The sequence below is a fragment of the Solanum lycopersicum genome, chromosome 9 (assembly GCF_036512215.1).
Source record: "Solanum lycopersicum chromosome 9, SLM_r2.1".
In the NCBI taxonomy this organism is placed as follows: domain Eukaryota; kingdom Viridiplantae; phylum Streptophyta; class Magnoliopsida; order Solanales; family Solanaceae; genus Solanum; species Solanum lycopersicum.
This window is the reverse complement of record NC_090808.1, coordinates 49,478,744-49,497,917: the sequence shown is the minus strand read 5'-3', so window position 1 is coordinate 49,497,917 and position 19,174 is coordinate 49,478,744. Positions and strand designations below refer to the sequence as shown.

General features: G+C 30.5%; 1 long non-coding RNA gene across 1 annotated transcript; it reads right to left on the bottom strand.

The window, feature by feature from the left end:
* Nucleotides 1-16,294: 16,294 nt before the first annotated feature.
* Nucleotides 16,295-17,909, bottom strand: LOC101267554 (uncharacterized). The gene is made up of 2 exons (XR_183105.5): nucleotides 17,555-17,909; nucleotides 16,295-16,603 (listed from the first exon to the last, which is right to left on the bottom strand). It is a non-coding gene; the product is annotated as an uncharacterized lncRNA (long non-coding RNA).
* Between the last annotated feature and the right edge of the window lie 1,265 nt (nucleotides 17,910-19,174).

Sequence of the window (19,174 nt, the reverse complement as noted above, 5' to 3'; positions counted from 1 at the left end):
GCCTACAACAAAACAAATATCAGGTCTAGTGCATAGTATCACATACATGAGATTTCCTATAGCGGACGTATAAGGAATTTTCTTCATGCTTTCTATTTCCTCATCTGTCTTAGGACATTGATCCTCAGATTTAGAAATTCCATATTTGAAAGGAAGAAAACCTTTCTTTGAATCATGTATGCTAAACTTGGTAAGAATTGTATCAATATAAAATTTGAGATAAACCTAACACCCTTTTCTTCCAATCACGTAGAACCTTGATCTTAAGGATGTGAGAAGCTTCTCCCCAATCCCTCATATCAAAATTAGCAGACAGTCATTCTTTAACTCAATTCATCAAGCCCACATAATTTCCTATGAGCAAGATATCATCTACATATAATACCAAAAACACTGTTTATCCTCATTCCACTTTTTGTACACACAAGACTCATCAAGACATTGATCAAAACCAAAAGTCTTGATTGAATTTTCAAACCAAGTGTTCCATTTCCTATAAGCTTGCTTTAATCCATAAATGGATCTTTTAAGCTTGCACAACATGTGTTTTTTCCTTTTTCTATGCAGTCTGGTTGTCGCATAAATATGCTTTCATCAAGACTTCCGTTAAGGAAAGTTGTCTTGAAATCCATTTGCCAAATTTCATAATAATGAGAAGCAATGGATAAGAGAATTCTAATAGACTTAAGCATGACTACTGGCAAAAAATTTTCCTCAAAATTAATCCTTTCTTTATGAGTAAACCCTTTTGCAACAACTCTAGCTTTGTAAGTTTGCACTTTTTCATCTACTCCTCTCTTTTTCATATAGATCCACTTGGATCTAATGGGTTTGACTCCATCTACAGGTGGTTTCACAAGATCCCAGACTTTATTAGAGTACATGGACTCCATTTTTGATTTCATAGTAACAATGCTTCGTCGTAATTCACAGGTTCAGTATTCGACTCTTCAGGGATTCTGTCAAAAGACCTTCCCAAGAGTGCATACCAAAGTGATTTTATTATCTCTCTCTTACTACGGAGATACACTACAATTGCAGGGGCACGTTCAGAGAGATTTGAATTATTATGATCTTGTGGTGGAACCACATCATTTCTAGGATCTTGAGTGTCCATGTTATGTTCAGCGCCTTGTCGTGCATAAATATCAACAACTTTTTCCTCTAATACAACTCATTATTAATCTCAATACCTTGATGTAATGAATTTTCAAGATCTTGTACTTGTTGAATTATATGTTTATTAACATCTCTTCCACTACTATAATGCAATGATATGTTAACTCTAACATGTGGGGTTTGAATTTGATTTTAATTATTTTTAGTAGACTGAGTTGTTATATCTTTCTTAATTCATGTAAAACTAGTTTACTTCTAGGAATATGGTTTATTAAAAAATCCATTTCTAGAAACTCGGCATTGGCAGTCACAATGACCCTCTTTTCTTTAGGATTATAAAACATACCACCTTTTGTTCCTTTAGGGTATCCAATAAAAATACATACTTCTATTTTAGGTTCTAATTTTTCTTTCTTCCCTTTAAGCATATGTGTTGGACATCCCTAACCTGAATACGTTACAAACTAGGTTTGTGCCCAGTCCATACTTCAATGGGTGTCAAAGGAACAAATTTAGAAGGAACAAAGTTCATAATGTAATTTGTAGTTTCTAAGGCATATCCCCAAAATGAATAAGGTAAATCAGAGTAACTCATCATTGATCTAACTATTTCTAGAAGAGTTTTGTTTCCTCTTTCTGCTACACCTTTTTGTTGCGGCGTTCTAGGTGCACACATTTGGGATGTAATTCCTTGTTCTAATAAGAACTAATAAACTCATTAGAGAGGTATTCGCCACCACGATCAGATCGCAATGACTTGATATATATTCCATGTCGTTTCTCCGTTTCAGCCTTAAACTCTTTGAATTTCTCAAAGCATTCAAACTTATGGTGCAACAAATAAATATATCCATATTTTGAGTAGTCATCAATGAAAGTCATGAAGTACTCATACCCACATTTCGCTTGAATGTTCATCCGGCCACATAAATCAGAATGAATTAACCCTAGTTTATCATTGACTCTATTTCCTTTTAAGAGGAAAGGTCTCTTAGTCATTTTTCCTTCTAAACAAGATTCACATGCTGGTAGTACCTTCATTTTTAATGAACTAAAGGTCCATCTCGAATCAACCTTGAAATCATATCTAGATTTATATGACATAGACGCAAGTGCCATAGATAAGTCTCATTAAAATCAGAGGAACACTTTCTTTTACTTGATAGGTTAACATTATTCAGTTTTATGGTTTATTGTAATTTTAGAGAGACATTAAAAATAAAAAGATTATCAATCAATGTACCAACAGAGAGAAGATGTTTATTATAGCTAATAACACAACTGTTATCACAAAAACTAACATCATAACCATCTCTCAAAACTTTAGAAATTGAAAGTAAATTTCTTCTAACACCAGGTGCATATAGAACGTCTTTTAAAATTAAAACTCTATCACTACCAAATTAAAAAAAAATATTTCCTAATGCTAAAATTGTACCTGCTGAACCATCCGCTTTAAAAACACTAACTTCACCTCTAATTAGCTTGTGCCTTTCTTGAAACCCCTACAAAGTAGTGTAGATATGGTCAGTGGATCCTGAATCTGGACACCAAGAAGTGGTAGAATAAAAATGTTTCAACGACAAGTGAAAGTGAGTTATCTGGATTGTTTTTCTTCTTGGCTAAGAAAACCGGACAATGTGCCTTGCAATGGTCTGACATCTTGCAATGAAAACACTTCTCCTTAGACTTTTTCATGCCCCCAGTTAAAGGTGCAATTGTCTTAGCTTTGTGAGCCTTTTTGCTCTTCTGTTCACCTTACGGTTTAGAAGTAGAACCTTTCTCAACATTAAGTGCCATAGATGGTGCCTTTTTGACAAGGGTCTACAATTGTGTCAAAGATAGACTCATCTTATTCATATTATAATTTCGGTAAACTTGTTGAAAAGTAGAGACTACAATATCATCTCAACTTGGGAGTTATTGTTAATTTCAACCCCAAGACCTGTAGTTCATTCAACAGATCTATCATCTTCAGAACATGGTCTCTTACAGGAGTGCCTTCAACTATCTTAGTGTTCATGAGTGTTCTCATGGAAGTCTGCTTAGTTGATCAGCCCTGCTCTCCAAACATTTGTTTGAGATTCTCCAGAATTTCAAAAGGAGACAACATAGCTTGATGCTGATGTTGCAAAATATTTGACATTGAAGCCATAATGTAACATCGCACCATCTCGTCAGCTTTGCTCCACTTCTTAAAAGCTAACTTATCCTCGTCACTAAACTGTTCATTTGGTTTCAATGGACATTCGCATGAAGCACAAACTAATATTCTTTAGTAGTTAACACAAAGTCGAGATTTCTCCTCCAGTCAATATAGTTAGAACCCTCTAGTTTGTTTTGGCCCAAAATAGTACTAATGAAATTAAAAGGAGACATGTTGAATCTGAGATTGAAGAAATAGTTACAATAGATCAATCAAACAGTCATATAACATTGAATATTTACATTCAAACTCATCATATACATATACATTATGCATCTTGGGTAACCAATCATTTAAATCGGAGAACTATTCATACAATATACATATAAAATAACTGTTTATTCCTCGATAAACTTATACAGACCTAACTCATTTGGAGAGTCTACTGTTAGTTTAAGTCAAGTGAAAATCCTCTATTTACATTGGTCCAATCATATATTACTCAGTTTAGGAGAGTTAATACGAATTATCAAACTAGCGATTAAATACGCAGTGACTTGTATAAAATTCATCTGATGGGAAGGAAGGTCTAAACCAACACATAAACTTAATACTTCATTACTATTTAATCTTGATAATTAAGGAAAAGAATTCTCATCACTATTTTGTTTCCTTCCAAATTTTATTCCAAATTTCCAGAAAGAAAATATGCAAAAAAAAAAAAACAAATTCCATTTCATACAATAGTCTCATACTCATATTGTCAAAACTCTTGAGGTAAAAAATTACATGTTAATGTCGCCAAAAAATTTTCAATGATTCATGGATAATTCTCTTCCAATCATATGTGTGAAAGTGCTTACTATCTTATCAATAAAAGTTCAACTCAACATGGATATATAAATTTTAAAATAAAGAAATTATAAATTTCCTGACCTGTAGCTTAGCCACCACATGTATCTCTAAAATTTTGTTCTTTTATTTTAATAGTTTATCAATTAAAGAATACCACATACAAGAAAATCACAATAAGGAAATTTACGTGAGACCAAGAAACACACATCAACCAATACTTGATATACTTTCTGTTAGTTCATAAGGAAACAAGAAAACAGTACCAATATGAAAAAAAAGAAGTAAAGCAATACTCACAAAAAAACTACCACCTCAACCTTATGTACAATTTTTTCGCTTGAGTAATAAAAAAGAAACAACCAACAGTATCATTCTGAAAAACAATTCCAGGTGACACAATACATGAGATAAAAAATAAAAAATTTCATCACGTAAAAAGCAGCCGCCACTCACGAAAAAAATTACATCCCATACTAATTATTTTCTCTTAGAATCAAGCTAAACTACAAATTAAGAGACAAATTGAACTCGCATAATTTGCACATACACATATTTTAGGTTATCTATAAAGATGCAAGCATGCTCAGATACCAATTGTTAGAAAATAACATACACAGCTGAAGCATCCCAGAATCATACATCTTGCATGCATATAGACAACAATCACAAATACGCATCACATACAAAGTATGCTGAAAAATAACTTACGATTATCTTTTGAAGCGTGTGCAAATTTCTTGAAGTAAGTCATACTCCAACTCTACAGTCTTCTACAGTGATCCCTATTAAGAATTGTACTCTCTCAATACTTGGGTGGGAAAGCATTGTATAGAATACTGAATTAATTCTTTCTAATTCAAAAGAATTCCTACTTATAGAGATATCTTCCAAGTCCAAAGAGAATTCATTTTCTTTCAAGAAACACATGTTTCTCTTCTTTTTCAAGAAAAAACACGTTTATTTTTTCTTTTTACTAGAAAATAGGATTCTGAGTTCTAGTTAAATTGTGCACTGGAGGGACCACATAATTTATTACTGAGGCTTCCTATTATGGAAATAAATTTCAAATCATTCCACTAAAAAATTGTAATTGCACTCCTCTATTTATTTCGAACTTCACCATTAAACACTTTTGTAATTTCCCATGTTAATATTACCGATACTAATCAATAGATATATTAAATTACAAACGAATTTAATTTAATGATTAATTCCTTTTGAGCAATACATAACTTATTTCATGTGCCAGATTCATAAATCTATCTGTCGGGTTTACACATGAAAACTTATAAGCTTCTCATAAAAAGGTGTCTCGTCAATCTCTATACTAAGACATGAATTCCATCAACTAACTAATTATTTCACCTATATATACTATTATCATCCAATCTAGCAGGCATATTGACCCATCTCGGAATCTCACCTTTTAATAAATCAAAACAATAATTAATATACAGATCATAATAGTTATACCAAGTTACGAGTATAAGTACATTTAATAGGTTAGAGATTATGTTTTTATTGGTCAATCTAAAACATCTATCTTTGCTCAGTCACATTCAATACATACCAAATTCACTGGCACGAGAAGTTAGAACTATACCAATCTCATAATCAAGATAAATTACATTTAATCTCGTGCTACAATCTTTCAGATGATTTTGTCCATATTTTAATCTATAATTGTGAACTATAACTTTTAACTTATAAGAACCGATGATTTAATCTTCTGTGTATAAGCTTAAACTCTATTCACCAAATCATCTACTGCATAAGTTAAGGACACATATATGACAATTGATCTATTTAATTTAACACTCTATTGAGTTGAATAAATGAGTAAACAATTGTTCAATAATAATACTATATCAAAACGCATGTTAATAGTATATCCTAACAAAATCAAGATAATCATATACACTGACATATTATTCAAAATCATCATGATTCATGAAAATCTAATAATTTGAGACATGCATGTGAAAATGACAAAGTTATGAGCACGAAAATAGTTACGGGATATTAGTTCATGATAATATCATTGAAAATATTGAAATATAATCAATTCATGCAATTGAATATCAATCACGAAGAAAAAGTTGAAATTCAATAAGAACTCATGAAGATCACATAAATCCTAGTTTTGGGAAAATTATAATTTGAGAATTTGAGGTTTTGTTTGAGGATCAATAGGTGAAGAAGAACCCACTAATAAAATTCTCACATACCTTGAATGAAACCATAGAGCTTGAATCTTAGATGGAAGACCTAAAGCTAATCTCTAGTTTTTGACTTGAGATAAAACTTGGGAGAGAAGAAATTGAATTTGGGGAATGTGAGTGAATGAGGAGATTACGATCTTTTATGATTATTTATACCCATTTAGATTAGCTCAAATGATATGATAGAGTTATTAACAAGTGAGGGATCAAAATAAGCCTCATTAAAAATTGTTAGAGTTCATCTAGGGACACTTTTCACGGATCGTAAAAAAATCCACAAATTGTGAAAGAGGTGTGTAGAAGTCGGGGTAATTTTCTGATTTCTGAAGTTTGACTCTACGGACCAAATTGTAAAACTCCCAAAATGAATTAGGGTGTCTATAGTCTAACATGTTTGTATTAACATTATAAGGGCCTAAAATGGCTTATAATATGGTTTAGAGGCAGTGTGTAAAGTGTAAGGTGATATGGAAGTCAAACGTCAATGGATGACCAAGATGTTCGACGACTAGTCGCCTATGTGCCTCATGTGTCTATACATGCTTATATGTGTATGTCATGAGCTTAATAAGTCTTCATGAGTTACAATTATGTTTAATGGTAGTATATGGAGTTTCGTGAAGTTTGGAGGTCAAACGTCCAAGAACGTCTAAGACATTCGAAAGCTAGCCCTTTAGACGTTCATGTGTGTTTTCATTGGGCCTTGCATGTTTGGACGAGTTGTGAGCATTTCTTCTGGTTGAAATGTATGTGGAAGGTCTACAACTTTTTAAGGGGTTGTATTTAGGTTGGAAACTTCAGGGTACGACTTCTAAAGGGCCCCGCAAAAGGGCCCACAAGAAGGACCAAAGGCTGGTCGAGACACTGCCTGCGTAGTGTCAATCGACTGAACCAAACGACGGCCCATTGGTGAGGTCTCGTTGATGGAAAAATTATCCTGGTCAAGTCTCAACCCAAAAACAGGCCAAGGTCCAATTGACGGAAACCATAGACGACCAGTCAATTGACCAACGGCCAGTCGATGGTAATCATTATATGGTGGCCTGCAACACTGCCTTGCGACTATTTTATTTAAGGGGTGAATGGGAAATTCACCTGACATACTAAACTGATTCTAATTGATTAATTTAAATATTTTTGGGTATATTTAAGGGATCAAACACGTGAACAATCCATTCCCAATCCCTTCTCACGAAATAACCATTCCCTCCAAAACCAATTCTCCCTAGAAACCTCCATTGTTGTTGAAGCTCAAGAAAAGCTTGTAGATGGGATTCTCATAGTTTCTTCACCAATTTTTAAAGGTTTTCAACTAGACAAAGGTATGGTGATGCTTCATCTCTAAGTAACCTTTCACTTGGAGAGTTCTTCTCAAAGTTTTCAAAGAAGGTGTATGATCAAATCTCCACTTCTTCAATCTAACCACGAGTTCTTCCTAAAAATGTTTTAAATGGTTAAATCATTATTAATTGATTTTAATGTATTGGTTTTAACATTATGGTAATCCAATAGCATGATGAACCCATGTTCCTTCTCTAAATCGATTTAGCCCTTGCATGTGCATGGTGATCATAACTTGTTATCGATTGAATTGTGATTTTATTACGTTGAAGTGGTTATATCTAGTGTAATTTACATGAATTGGTGTTGAATTGATGATGAAGAATCCATGTGGATTAATGTATGAAGGTTTGAACATGCCTAGCCTAATTATCAATGTGATCACTGTAATATGGACCTTTTAAGGTATAAAAGTGGAAATTGATTATGTTGTGGTTCTTGTAGCTACTGCCCTAGGTTAATAAGTTGGTTGAATTTTAAATATTTAAATGGTATGATGAAAGTAAAGAAGGCTTGGTATTAATTGGTCTATATGCTCCTAAGCTATTAAGTAGTAACTTATTATCACTGTAATGTTGGTCTTTAATTGTATAAAAGTGGATTTAAAGTATGATAATATGCTTAGGTATACTGTCTAGAATGTGTATTGATGATCAATTAAGTGACATGGACCAATGCATGATAGTTTGAATAGGATAAACCAAAGCAATTTCCTCTTCCATGAATTCCTAATATGAAGCATGTTCTTAGTGATCTCGAGCTTATTGGCAATAGTAGTAGGATCTCATCTAGGCTATCATTTCCTTAGTTACTGACTTAAATGAGTGATAATGATACAAGATGATTGATGAATTAAACTAGGGAAGTTACTTGATGACCTATAACTCTCTATTTCTAGTATGGATGTGATGCCTTGTATTATGCTATAGTATGATCTTGTAGCGACTTGTACATGGTTTATTTTATGATTAAAGTGCATATATATACTTCCCTATAAATTAATTGTTGATAAACAAGGTGTATAGATCAATGATGATCAAAGTGTGAGAAATTGGTAAGAATGCTTATCTCCTCTACTTTTCTGATAGTATTGTAGTTGATGAAGCCTTGTATGTAATTATGTGGTATGGTCCACTTATGGTGGAGGTGTTTACTTTATTTTCATTATATATGTGTTGACCATGGCCTTGAAGTCAAAATGATGAATACATGAGTGTGTGGTTATGATGATGATACTATGTGAAGTTTATGCCTACTTTCTTATTCTAGTTGTGATCTAGGTTGTATGGCTATTGTATAAGCATGTATATATCCATGTTAGGGTAAAGTATAGGTTCTTCCATTGATGATTTAAAATTTTTAATAATCTCTTACCTATGTACCTCTATGTGAATGTATGAATAGCACAAGTTACGAGTCTTAAGCGTAATATGAAGTTGACTTGTCTCCTATGCTATTATGTGTTGTGTGTTCTATCCTTGAAAGAGTATTATGGTCTAAGAGGGTATCAGACTCAAGGTGTTGTTTATATCTATTATGTGATCATGTTGACCAATGTACACACACACACACACACACACACACACTTTACATGCATGTAACAAGTAGTATAAGTCATGGTGTCTAAATGAAAGGTAGTTCTCATATTCACTAGTGTCTACTACTATTCATGTTAAGATTATGTCTATGAAAGTATTATATGTGTTTCCTTAACTAGTATGACTTGATAGGTATACTAGTGTGGGCAAGGGTATGAGACCTTGTCTATGCATTGCACATGTGTACCTTGATAGAATAGTTCTTAGGTTTGGTTTCTATGAACATGAAAAGGAATGTATGGGCATGTTATGAATATGGCTTATATCATATGATGAAGCATGAATGTTCATAGTGTATTAGAGGGAATGAAAGGATTGCTCCTATAGTTATGCCTATAGACTCATGCATTGATATATGAACATGTGTGACCTAAATGTATTGTGTGAAAGGTTTGCTCACATATATGTATACACTCACACACATGAATGATGATCTAGTCAATACAGGAGCCTTGAAAGGTTTGTTAAAGAGTATCCCAAACTAGATAGGTGCTTGAATATGCTATAAGCATATGACAAATGAATGTCCTAAGCCTATGTTTTATGAATTAAATGTAATAAAGGCTTTTCAATAAAGGAGAACTTAGCTTAGCACCGAGTGAACTTGACATTAAGAGGTGTTGACTTCCCTTGGAGGAAGATTCACCATTTGTTCCTTATAGAGTGTTGACTTACCTTTGAGGAATACTCACCATGGATTCACATGAGGTGGTGACTTCTCTTTGAGGAAGGTTCACCCATGTTTTCTCATGAGAGGAGGCCCCAATTTGCCAAATGGCATGTAGAGGGATTATACCTATCTCTTAGTTACATAAATTATGCTTGTCACATAGTATCTAGCAAAGTGAATTCACTTAGGATGCTAGGATGTATGTTAATGTTCTACCTTGGCTAGGTCAGGACACCTTCCATTGGTTTAAGGCTCTACAACACAAAATTCTATGTTTAGCACCCATGGTATTAGTGTCGGTTAAGGCTATAGTTTTCCTAAAGTGAAATGGACAATGGAAGTAAATAACTAGGATCCTAACTAGGATGACTTAAGGGAGGTTACATAGTATAGGTGTAATTAATGACCCCATCTAGATAATGCACAAGTAGCTCCTTAGGAAGTCCTAGGAAGGTAACCTAATGTGTATGATTATGAGTATGTCTTTATGCATGGCATGGTAGTACTTGTCTACTTGTTATGAAGATGTGCATGGTATGAGTCTTTATGATATGACCTTATCTTTATATGCACTATATAGGTCTAAATGATTATATGATGAAGGTCTTGTATTGACATGAATGAAGTTGTCTTCACTTACTTGTTGATGTATGAATTGGATGGTAAGGCTTGTGGTCTTATGATAGGTATACTAAGTATATGTGAGGTTATGGGGCTTCACATATACATTGCACTAGTAGACTTAGAGTAGGATTATGACTAAGGTCTTATAATGCATTGATGTGAAGTGAAGTTAGTATAAGTACAAGTTGAAGGTAGCTTACTGTAATGGTCCTACGATATTGGCTTAAATATGTCTTTGTTGTACTATACTTCTATGATGGTATGTGTTGCCTTGTGTAGATTTTATGGTTGGCTTCCTTGTGGACTTAAGGTGATGCATTGCACCAAGTATCACTAGAGGATTACTTGGGAGGGTAATGAATAAAATGAAGGAATGTTCATTGTAATGTGGCTTGAAAATGTAATAAATTTTATATGTGATCTTATGAGATGTTTGACCTTTGAATATGTTTATATAAAGTATGTGATATAAATGCTATTGGATAAAGGTTTTATGAAGAATCACTCAAAAAGGCATGATGTAAGATTTTAAGAAAATGTCCCTTTTAAATGAATGTTTTTGCATGGTTGTCATACTTAGTACATTCTTGTACTAATCCCATTCTTCTCTACTTTTTACACAAAGTGTAAGTTATGTATGCTTAGAGGATGCCTATATGATTGAGGAGCTTGATATGTGATTTCCAAGCTCAAGGAAAGGAATCCTTAAGTCTAAGGATTTCCTATGTTAAGTCTTTATTGTAAAGTTTATAAATTTATACTTATCTTTTATGTCTTAAGGGTCGTGTCCCTGATGTACTCTAATGTTGTTGAGTCTAAGACGACAAAGAGGCTTAAGGTCTAAATCGGTATGATGACTTATGTTATATATATATATATATATATATATATATATATATATATATATATATATATATATATATATATATATATATATATATATATATATATATATATATATATATATATATATATATATTAAAGTTTCTAGCATATGATGTGTTATGAAAAGTTTTAAAAATTTACCATGACAATACGATGAATGATAACTATGGGCTTGTATAAGACCTCCGAGAGGTCAAGTACGTCATGTTACTTCTAAACGGTGCTCCTCAGATGTGACACAATCTATGATCCATAAAGATTTCTACGGCCCATCCTAGCGATCCGTCAAAGTCAGAGATTTCTCTAAATTTTTTCAAGTTTCAAGTTTACTATCCATAAATCCTTCAATGTCCCCTAAATTCCACTCGTCCTGTTCAAGTTCCAAAATTTCAACTCTCTAAACTTTCGATTGACGAGTAGGTTTACAGTCCATGAAAAATTATACAAACCGTAAAAGGCTCTAGTAAATCTAAAACCTAAAACTCTACTTCTGAAGTCCAATCCACGGTCACAGAAGCGGACCCACATGATATTGTGGGGGTGCACGCGTATACATTAACTTTCGAAAAAGTTATGTATATCTATAGAAGTTGTGAACTGGTGCTTTGTAGCAATGGTATAAGCTAACATTCCACCCAAATGACTAGGGTTCAATCCGAAGTAGATCTTCTTTTATAACTTTTTTTAGATTAATACTGGTGCACTCGGATTTTTCAAATCCTAGGTTCGCCTGTGTGACCATGGATGACATCTACAATCTGTGAAACCTTGTACGGCCTGTAAATATTTTCCATAAAAGCCAAATTCTGTGGACTTTCATAATTCTTTAGCACTTTCCGGTGTTACAGTGAGAAATTGATCTGAGTTGTAGCCACTATTTGTGCCAACAAAATTAATTTTGTGTTCTCAACTAAAGTTAAAGAAGAAAAATGATATGCGTATATTGGTGTTAATAGATCTTTTGAGTTTTATGAATGATAAACTCACATATAAAAATATTGACATTATTTGACTTAATATGCAATTTGATATTCAGATCAATGATTCTTATAATATTATGAGAAAAAGTTAAAATTTTTATTTGAGTTAGATAAAGTGTTAACAAAGTGATTTTTGTGAAAAGAAATTTATAAACATGATTTATTTGTTCTTGATGTTTATCAAATTATGGAAATAGATATACATTAATATTGAATTTGATATGTTTTTGTTTAATATTGTCTATAGTTGGATGTTGTTGGTTTTTGGTTCATGTTATTCTAGAATACTCAAAATAAACTGTTTAAGTTATAGTTTTGAATTTCACTATATCTTATCATGTGGTTCATGTGTAAATATCCCATCATATATTTTCATAGTATTGTTGTTATGTTGTATACTATCAATACATGAAATTATTTTTCTGTGTTGATTTTTTCTTGTTTTAACATTAACGGAAAACAGAAGAAGGAATTAAGGGATTATATGTTGGGTAGGCATGAATTTTTTAGTTTCATTTTGAATTATAGAAAAGGTTCAAGTAGTATGGATTTCTTTTGTGTCTAGTATTTTTAAGAAGGGTTATAAAATTGCAAGTATTCTCTCTGAAAGGTCAATCATAAATTGTGAAAAAAGTTATCTACCATTATAAAATTTCAAAAGTATAGAGGCCGGTGACTTGTTAAAGTTATGTTGCTTGCTTTTTTGAAATGGAAGAAAAAAGGATTGTATTATATTTCTGAATGGATGGTTATTAGTATGTTAATAATAAGTGTTGCCTATAAATTGTGTTTATTAATAATAAAATGATGTGAGTGGGAAAACTGATAATTAAAAATGGTGATGAGAAAAAAAATGAATTTAGTGAAGAATCTTGTTTTCTTTTATATAGAGTGAGTATATTATCATACCAGTGTTGTTGAAACTGATTTTTGAAATGATAATTTCAAATAGGACAAATATTTTTTAATGACGATTTAGACTTGTCTTGTAAAAATATAATGTTGATTTTTGATGCATTATTTTGGAAAAGGGGCATTGATAATATATGAGAAGTACCATAATTTTGATACTAAATTAGTGGATTTTTTGTGGCACTAAAGGGGTACAATGATGTAAAATGAATTTCAAAAGTCATTGATGGATATGTGTCTATCCTTAACAGTGTCATAAGATGAAAATAGCTAAGTTTTTGTTTAGGAGTAGACTGAGAACATTTGGAAATAATTGTGCATCTAGCCACATATATAACATTATCACACCAAATTAAGAGTGTCCACGATTTGTTTCACAAACAGATCCAACACTAAGTCGCTCCATACCTAACTTTTACTTTTATTTGTCAATAATGAATGCGTCTAGAAAGTAAAATGCTCACTAATAAATACATTTTCAGGTTATATCCAAAAAGTATTGGTGCCTTAGAGAGACAGAGATGATGCATATCAGAGGAAAAGAAAGACATATTAGTGTATTAAGTTTTCGTTATGAGCAAAATTAAAAAAAAAAATGGGACCACAAAAATTTATTGTATTCCATTCGTTTTGATCATTTCATATATATATATAACATTGTAGAGATTATTTATTGCTTACACTTTTCTTCTCCTTTTATTTATCATTGCTTTACATTAGACACTTGTGTTTATTGAAAGAGGTCGGTGTTTCCACCTCTACTCTTCTTTTAGAGAAGAAAGAAAGAAACCAACTTTAGTAAAAGACGAGATGGTCAACACATCTTTTTCTTTTCTTGACCAAGACTTGTAAGTGACCATACTCACACAAGTTAGCTACCTAGTTTTGGAATGCAAGCTCATTATTCACCGTTAAAAACTATTCTCTCTATTTCTATTTATTTGTCTATTTTTAGTTAATATATATATATATATATATATATATATATATATATATATATATAAAAAAGTAGATAATACCCATTTCATTCGAAAATGTTTGTCATGTTGCATTTATCAAAAGTCAATTTGACTAATTTTCAAAGGTAAATTAGATCATATTAATTCGATATTTTAAACAAAAAAATTAGATATTCTAAAACTATATAAAAAGTACTATACATTACAATGTTTTGCATATCTATATGATGAAAAAATGCATCTTAAAATGTTAGTTAAAGTTTTTATAGTTTGACTCTAAAAATAGATATCATGACAAACAATACCGGACGAAAAAAATAATTGTTATAGTGAATTTATCGCTATAAATTAATAGAATTCTAAAATTAATTTATTCATTAAAGATGTTCTATCTTTTTTCAAAAAACATTAGGTAAAAATTATTATATTTTCTTGATTTGTTCAAAATGACAAGTAAAAAGTCAAAATGAACAAGTAAAAAGGGATCAAGGGAGTATTTATTACTGCTTCTATCCAACAATAACTATTCACCATTAATTTGACGCACCCCTTAAAAATACTAATAAATAAAAAAGGAACCAAGCTATTATTCATTACTCCTCGTGTTCAATAATAATTGTCCATTATTGACTTGATACATCCCTCAAAAAATAATAAATAATAAAAGTAGTATTACTATATTGTCCTTTAATTTTATTAAATTTGATTTGAGAAATGTATTAGATGAATAATAATTAATAGCAAGATAAAATAAATATGAAAGGTGAAATTATTTCTTAATTTTTTAAATTAAATAAATATTATTAAATAACTATTTTTAATATAGTGAACAACTATTATAGGAGGAATGAAGTAACAACAACGCTACTTAATTGGTGCAATTTACAAGTATATATATGGTTATAACCTTGTGCATGGAAATGTAATTAGTGGTTGACATTTAAAAGGTAACGCACAATTAGCAGATTGCTACTCTTGACTAGTTGCAGTCAATTAAAGTCATAGCACAAGACAAAAACATAAAAGAATTAAAGAAACAAAAACCAGAGGACACATGCTAGGCAGCATAATGAAAACACGAGGGCGCTTTCACTTTTTCCGCTTAAAAGTATTTTCTTTTGCCTTTTAATTAATAGGATAATGTGAAAGTATCCTCCTAAATTTGTGTCCAAAATTTTAGAGATATATTTATATTATTTTAATGTTTTATTATTTTCTAAATTATTTTATTAATAATTTTCTATCCTTTTTGGCCTACGTGACACTATCTTGTGAATCTAACGCTGGTTGACTTTTTTTTCAAGCTAATGCCACATAGGCCAAAAAACGATAGAGAATTACTTATAAAATAAGTCCAGGGGTAATAGGACCTTAGTATAGTATAACTGTATCTCTGTGATTTCAGGCATAGGTTGAGGGGTACTTGTGCATTTTCCCTTAATAAATACTATTTCCGTGTTTTATTTTATGTGATATTTTTTCAATTTTAAGATTCAAACAATTTTATTTTTCATAGTTTTTGGGCTATCAATTATTGCGATTTATAATATTTTTTCGTAGTTTACAAATATGTAAATTTCATTTTTAAAAAAGTGAAAAATCATAAAATTTCAATCACATTTAAATATTTGACTCTCGAATAATGAAAAAATATAACACATATTGAAGTAGAAGGAATACTTTATTACCAACATAACCTTCCACTAGATTTTTTTAAAAAAAAGGTTTAACCTTACCTTGTCCTATTTGTCTCACTTTATATGACATTCGTTTCTTTTTATCCATCCCAAATTATAATTAAAAGTATTTTAATTTTAAAATTTAGTTTTACTTTTAATAAAATAATTTACTATCACACAGATATTAAAAGGATTATTTTAATTTTTTTTCTTCTTCTAAACACAGTATCAAATCAAAACATGATATAGTCAACTTTCTTTAATTTAAGGAAGCAAAACAGAAGTGCATTAGCTAGCAGAGCAATTGAGACGAAAATACTTCCAAAGGGAAACATACTAGCAATAGAATAGAGAAGGAATTCTCTTAATTTTGACCATCCTAAGCTAATGATGGATATTTGTTTTCTTGGGCTGGCATAATCTCTGGGTTTATAAGCCAATTTAATGCTAAAACCCCAAGAAAATACTCCAAACACTATATTAATAATAGACACATAGCAACTATTTATACGATACTACTAGTCCTATATAATGTTGACAATCTTGTGTTATTTGAGGATCAAGAAGCACAAGTTGGCAGCAAGCAGCTCGAAAAGAATCTCCTAACACCTTTCTGCAACAAGTCACCAAAAGTACAAAAACCTAAAAGTTAGCCACAAGAAATTCTGAAGGTATTACTTTTGACTGTTCACTTTTACCCATCATTTTTGATATAATAAAAACAGAGGTTTATATATATATATATATATATATATATATATATATATATATTATGCCTCTACTATTAAATATTAATTTTATATTATTTCAAAATCTCATACTAAATATTAATTAATAATATGATGGTGTAGTAAATTTTATATCAATAATAACTTCTTAAATACATGTGTCAAGTAAAAATAAATGGAAGGACTAGTTTTTTGAAAAAGGCCTTTAAGGTATCACATTGAGTCATTGATGTAGCAAAATGACAATATCTGCTAGCGCCTTTGGATTTATTAAAAAGAATTGGGTATCCATCATTAATGGCACAAATTTCATAGAGGAAAGAAGCGTTTCACAGAGATTTTTGATTTCCACATCTAGAACACAAACGAAAAAAAAAAATAAATAGAAAAAATACAAAATACAAAAGAGTAAGGTGCTGACTTTCCCTTTGTAGGTAGACATAGGACATTGCCCTCTAATAATAGGAGGAGGACCAAGCACAGTGGTTATAGAATGATAAATAAATTTATTTTAATAAGTTTTTGTGTTTGAATTGTTTTTATTAGGAAATACATTTACCTCCAAGAAATCATTTTCCGTTGAGAGCCTAAATTAAGTAAAAACTTCACATATGTATGGAATACATAGTCTAGGATTAGTAATGTAAGATCTAGTTCTATTTGTTTGTTATCTTCTCATTGAATTCCCGTTTGATTTGATGTCATCAAATTTAAGTTAATAAAAAAGACTTGCATTTTTAAATAAAAATTATGTCAAATATATTTTATAATTTTGTAACTTTAAAGAAAAAAATTAAAATTTTGCGTCTAAAGAAGAAAGAGAGAAAATGGATTACCCTTGTAGGCTTATAGTGGAGCAATTGAGGGGAAATCTTGTAGAGATCTTCATCTACTGCTCTGGATGCTCTTATAGGGGGAATATTGGAGATTGGCCTTGCAATGGACTCCTCAGAGAGTTCAAAGTTAGAGTTTATTAAATCAAAAAGGACTATGTGAAAATTTATGAAAAAGGGAAGGTCTACGTTGGTTCAGTGGGGTTTATAAAGGCAAAAGAATCAGTAGGGATTCAAAGAGATAGGAAGTTGTAGAATACAAGAAAAGGAAAAAAAGAAAAAAGGTGAGAACAGAGAAAGCAAAAGCCCCACGTATCCAAAACTGTGACAACAGGGGCCGAGAGGCAGCATTTTCTCTGTTTCAATTATATATGAATTAGTTAGATTTTATATCAAATTCAATAAAAAAAATTGTAAAATTTTGGATTTGAAATAATTAATAAATATTTGTGTAATTATAAATTATTTTTATCATCATAAATAAAAGTTTTAAAGTTAAATTATTATATAATATATAAATATTTTTTTATGGAATAAATAAAAAAAAATATTTTCTTTGTTCTAATTACTTATTCATTTTTTGAATTAACACACCTATTAACAAAGCAATTATTAATTTAGTAAGTTTATCATATTACTCCTATTAATTATTAATTGGATTGATTAAAAATTTAAAACTTTCAAGAAATACTACCTTTTAAAAAATAACCCAAGGGTTATTTATCGTTACTTGATTTAACAAAATGTACAATATAATTAGGGACAATTATAAAAAAAAATTGACAATAACTAAAGACACAACAAATATAAAATTACGCTAACCCACCTTAATAAATGTAGTTTGCTCTGCGGTGTTCACAAACTTTTCTCGTGAAAAAATAATACTTGTCAAAATTTTATGAGCTTGTTCGAAAAGGGACAATGTAATTGGAATTTAGTGTAATTTGGTATAGGAAAATTTCTTTTTGATTGTCCTAATTATTTGTTTGATTTTTTTAATTAATTATTTTTAAGAATATGGAATTTTTTTAAAAAAATTAAATTTTATAATTTAAATTTATTTATTTATAATTAATAAAAATAAAATGATAATTTTATTATGTCAATCAATATTTACTTAACAGACATATCAATTCAAAAGTTGATAAATAATAAAAAAATAGATGAATATGTGGTAGACCAAGTAATTGCTTTATAAAGAGGAATCGAGTATAATTGAAGGATATTACATAATTGTACTCTTAATTCTCAACCTTTACTTTCTCATGTTATTTTATTCAAATTTTCTATTATCTATTTTTTTATTAGCATAATTTTTTTTAGTATTTTAATTTTTAAATTAAAGTAGAATTCATTGTTGAATAAGTTATAAATTTACCTTTTTCTTTTTCTTTTAAATCATATTTATGTACATTATGTTGAAGTTTGACATAAGAGTACTATGTTAAATTTCTTTGTTTTGAATCTACAACTAATGTTATATTTCTAGTTTCATGTATTTTAGTAGTATTGACTTGATATATCACATGCAAGTCAATTATTTTTGTAGTTAGACTTGATAGTTTTTTTCCCAAATATATTCGATTTTTATGACATTATATTTATAATGTTAACATTTTTTTC